General features: G+C 59.2%; 1 protein-coding gene across 1 annotated transcript in view; it reads right to left on the reverse strand.

Moving 5' to 3' along the window:
* The window catches only part of CUNH14orf132 (chromosome unknown C14orf132 homolog), a 19,961-nt gene that overhangs the window by 13,934 nt on the left and 732 nt on the right, over positions 1-5,295 (reverse strand). The window lies entirely within an intron of this gene.

Raw genomic sequence — 5,295 nt, forward strand, 5'->3', positions numbered from 1 at the left:
TAAGTCACCCAACTGATACAGTAACTGAAACAGCTCACATCTACTGGCTGGCTGGTTTGTTAAAAGAAATTAATTGGTTGCCAGGATGTGAAAATCCAGACTGCGCGCACAAATCCAACTTTCCGTTTTCTGGAAATCCCGGAAGAAGCCGCGGCCGGCCTGTGTGTCTGCAGGGCTAAGCGGAGGTGGGCTCAGGGCTGTGCGGCCCCTCCAGGCCAGGCCCTGCTCTGCGAGTCCCCCAGCCCCTCACCCCTTGCTTCAGCCTATGGAGTCACCTGCCTGCACCCCCTCATCCCCCTCCCCCACTCCCTGGTTTCATCTCCACTCCTTCCCCACCCTTGGCCCAACCACATGGGTACCTCCAACCCCCACCCGCAACAGGAGACACTATTCCCAGCCCAGGCCCACTTTGAGCCTCTGTGCATGCGTTCCCTCCATATGGAACGTCTCCCTTTGTGTGTTTAATGGCTGTGCCTCCTGCAAACTCAGCCCAGTTCACAGGTCCAGGAGCCTTCCCTGACCCGGGAGCTGGGCTGGTGCCCCCTCGGGGCTCCCAGGGCACCTGGGTTGACCTCCACCTTGCCATGGATCGGGCCACAGCAGGGCCTGTGACCCCCTGGTCCCCAGCGCTCCAAGCGGGGAGGGCCTGGCTCCCGGGAGACATTTTCTGAGTTTTGTCCCCATTTCACAGGTGATGAAACTGAGGCTGAGACGAGTGATCTGTCTGCTGCTTCTCTAAGACCAGTGGCCAGACCCTGTTACAGGTTGAACTGTGTCTCCCAGAAAGACATGCGGCTCCTAACTCCTGGTACCTGGGAACGTTGAAAACGGGATCTCAGACATCACCCAGCTGAGTCACGAGGGTGGCTCTCACCCAGCAGGGCTGGTGTCCACACAGGAAGAGCGCTGAGTGACGATGGAGGGATGTGTCTATGAGCAGGAAGGCCGAGGGCTGCCGGCAGCGCTATGGAGCTAGGGAGAGGCATGGAGTGCGCGCCCCCTGCAGCCCACAGAGACCTCGGCCGCGGACCTGGATTCCGCCTTATAGCCGGCAGAACTGGGAGAGATTAAACGTCTGTCGTTTTAAGCCACTCAGCTGTGACCCCTGCTCAGCAGACCTCTTTAACGACTTGTTTAAAATGCACACAAGCCCAACGCTGTGTGTACCTAGCAGGACCCATAAGTCCTGAAGATGACCCATGAGGATCCCTGGTTATCTCACTGCTCCGCTCCCCGAATCTGGACTGCTCCTTGAGGTGGTAGGTGATACGAAAGGATGGCCCAGTGGTTAGCAGATGGGGCTCCCCTCCTGGCCCCTCTGCCTCGCGGCCGAGCCCCCCTGGCTCTGCATCTCCTCCTGTCTGTGCCGGGGGTGGGGGTGGGGGCAGTAACGGTACCCACCCCGACACAGGTTTCCCACCTGTGGCAGGTTTGGAGGGAGGGAGGGAGAACCTTCATTCTGGAGCGAGTTCCCAGGTTCTGTTATCCTGGCCCTGAAGTAGCTGAATCGATGCTGTGTGGCTTCCAGGCGCCATATGACTTTCATGACCTAAAGGCACCAAAGGGCCACGGATCTGCCCCATCCCGCGAGGGGAGGGGCAGCCCTGCAGGAGGGTTTAAGCTCCGTCTCCACCTACACGGAACACTGGCATCACCTGGGGAGTGGGAGGGACACTGACGCTCACTCCCAGGCCCGGCCCCGAGGGAGTGTCTGGGGTGGGCCACACAGGAAAATGTGAGCGGCACTCCCGGCCCCTGGGTCTGTCCCCGGCGCTGGCCCAGCACACAGTAGGCTCCTTACGTGTTCATCCCCTTCCTGCAGCGTGGAGGTCGCATTCCTTGCGTGATGGTGGACTCCCTCAGAGCGAGCGTCCCCAGAGTCCCCGGAGGGAGCTGCAGGCTTCCTACCAGCTACCCCCAGGGTCCCCCGTCACTCCCATGGCCTTCTCCTGGTCAAGGAAGCCACCAAGGCCAGCCCGGATTTAGGGGAAAAGGATGAGATCGCCGCCCCCTATGATGTGGGGGCAGCATGCACTTGCAGGAGAGAGGGAAGGAATGAAGGGGGCCGTCTGTGGAGAGGGGCTACCCCCAATGACAGGGTTTGGGGCTCAGTCCTCAGAGTCTGGTTCTCCAGCCCCCTGGGGCCTGGCTAGCTGCCCCCAACCACGGCTGGTCAGAGAGACACAGACACTCCTGTTCACTGCCCGACCCTCCGGAGTCTCCAGGGCCCCGGGCCTGTGTGGGTGGGTGGGAGTGTCCAGCCTGGAGGAGGTGGCCGAGCACCCCCAGGGCTCAGGGTGAGCGGAGGTCCGTGAGCCGAGTCTTCACAGCTCCAGGGCCACAGCCGCCTCTGAGCCGGACACAGCTGGACCTGTCCCCCTAGTGCCTGCCGCACGGAGGACGCACGGCCTAAGGGGATTAGCCGGACGACGGATGTGCGCCCTGTACATCCAAGAGGGGTGTCTCTGTAATCCTGGCTTTTGAGAGGGAAATCTTTCTGAAATAGCTTATATGCCCTGGGCCTTTAAAGAAACAACATATAATTTTTACTAATTTCAGAGAGTAAGGGAGATGGAGAGAGAGAGATAGAAACATCAATGATGAGGGAGAATCATTCATCGGCTGCCTCATGCACACCCCCCACTGGGGATCGAGCCCACAATCCAGGCTGGGAATTGAACCGTGACCTCCTGGTTCATAGGTCAATGCTCAACCACTGGACCATGCCAGCTGGGCCCCTGGGCCTTTTAAAGGATACAGACAGGAATCACACTCACAACATTCTGAAGGGGAGGAGGCTTGGATTGAGGTTCACTCGGGTCTGGGTTCTTTGGCTCAATCAGTCAGTCAAACTGGTGTGCGCCCTGACTCCACCCAGCCCTTCCGCTTGGTCCTCGATGGCAGTGGTCACCAACCTTTCGGACCACCGGTTGGCAACCGCTGCTCTACGGGACTAAGGTTTTCTCCAACCGCTGCCTCAGCCTCCACCAGTCCCTGCTCCGTGACCTGCAGCGGCTCCCACTGCCCACTGATTCCAGTGGACGTCTCACCCCACCTGTCGGCGCCTCGGTGACCCGGCCCTGGCCCTCTCTTCCAGCTCCTGCGCCCCTACCCTGAGTGCCTGCTGGGCCTCCCTCCTGCCGGCCTCGGCCTAGAACGCCCTCATTCCCAGGCCCACGGGGAACCTTACCTGCTCTCCTCCATCAGAGCCTGCACCCTCACTGTCCCGATGAGGCATGTGTGTGGGAGGAGAGCCTTCGGCACCTCAAGTGCACTGTCTTTTCCTGAGAATGGCTTTTCATGCTCACGCATCTTGTCTGGCCGTCATCCAAGCATCTAACAGATACCTGTGCTGGACCTACTATGTGCCAGCCCCCCTGGTCACCGCTGCTGGGGATGGCCTGGCTCATCATTTCTCCACTACCTGGGAGTACCCAGAATGCAACTCTGCCCCAAGCATCCCGTCCCCGTGCCGGACACAGAGCTTGGCCCAAGGCAGGTACTCAACACCTGCTGAGCACGTGGATGGAGGCACGACCACCTCTCCGCCAAACGGCTTGCTGCTGATGTGTGGGGACAGGCCTCGGTCACCCACACCTGGTGGTCACTGCACACCCAGAGCACGTTGGCCAAGCGCGGTTAATGCTACAGATAAAGGAGTAAGAGCTCCTGCCCCGTGGGACAGGGCAGCTCCAGAACGCCACCCCATAGACTACACGGCACTGTGGTCAGACCACTTCCGGGGGGGAAGGCGAGATGAGCCATCCTTAAGCATGTCTCCCTGTGCCTGACACTGTCCTAGGGAGAAGCCACACGGTGGAAACCTGGGTGAGCACCAGCCTAGCTCCAGGCCCAGGCTGGAAACCCAGCTCTTCCCTTCCCCACAGAAAACGATCAGGTCGTGTTGAAGTTTGATCTCCTGACCTGTAAAACGGGTGGCCTCGCCTGGGTCAGACTCGTAAGGGTTCACTGTGAGGAAGCGCACGGGCGCGGGTCTGTCATGCAGCAGGTGCTCAACAAACCCCAGGGTCTCCCCGCCCCCCGCCCCCTTGGGTGGCACTGCTCCTTGCCCCACGCGCAGGGCTGAGCATGGACTAAATGCGCCACATGCAACCGGGAGCATAAACAAAAAAGAACCCAACCTCTGTGCAGGCTCAGCCTATGGGAGCTAAACAGCCCTCTGATTATTTTGTCCTGTTACCATAGCAACTCATGATGCTCCAGCCAGCCCCAGGGTTTGCAGAGATCGATTTATTTTTTTAATCAGAGAAATGCCAGCTGTTTGGGGGAACCAGAGGGGAGCTCCTGGCCCCTCTGGAAATAAATCCACGGATGCCGCCTGTCACCAGGTAGCCAAAGTCACCACTGTAAGATGGTGTCCACACGGCAATATTTTAAACGTGGGTTTAGAAATAGGAGACAGAGAAGTCAGCGGGAAAAGGCCAGCGTCGCTCGTGGAGCAATCAGCATCAGGGAAAACTTGTCCAGAGGCTGCCGGGAACTGGCTCTGGGTTCTCTGGAGCCAATTTGGGGGTTCTGCCTCCTTTCATGCCTGCATCGGGGGACTCTCTGTCCCTTCGGCCTGGATTTTACTGTTACTTCTAAAAATATCTACCTTTATGGACTTCAGAGGGGAGGGGAGAGGGAGAGAGAGATAGAAGCATCAATGATGAGAGAGAACCACGGATCGCCTGCCTCCTGCACGCCCCACACTGGGGATCGAGCCCACAACCCAGGCAGGTGCCCTGACGGGGAATCAAACCATGACCTCCAGGTTCATAGGTTTGACGCTCAACCACTGAGCCACACTGGCCGGGCTTTACCGTTACTTTTTCAACAGGCTTCCACCACAGCCAAGTTTGGGGGGAAAGAAAAGTGTCCCCCAAACTCCATCCCTGCAAAATGAAACAGCAGCAAGTGGGCCCCTGCCACACGCCCAGGGCATAGCGGGAGCCTCGGTGGCCTCCTGCCTCTGAGCTCCCAGCCTAACCAACCTTACCACGGTGCAGGGTCTGAATTTGGTACATCGGGACCTATTTTCCCAGGCCAAGCGAGGCCCTTCCCTGGAGCCAGACCGGCCCTGGGCTCAGAAAGGTCACTCAGCTAGAGAAGTGTGTGTGGGAAGGGGGGGCGCGGCGGGAGGGGGTTGTTCTGGGGTGGAGCCTGAAGGCACAGACAAAAGATCCCTGACCTCAGGGCTCCAGGGGTTCTCTGGGAGCAGAGAGCAAGCGATGGGAAGTCGCCTGTGTTCCCTGCCCGGCAACCCTGCTCTGCATCAGGGGAGAGTTATGGTCG

The sequence above is a fragment of the Myotis lucifugus genome, unplaced genomic scaffold (assembly GCF_000147115.1).
Source record: "Myotis lucifugus unplaced genomic scaffold, Myoluc2.0 scaffold_1663, whole genome shotgun sequence".
In the NCBI taxonomy this organism is placed as follows: Eukaryota; Metazoa; Chordata; class Mammalia; order Chiroptera; family Vespertilionidae; genus Myotis; species Myotis lucifugus.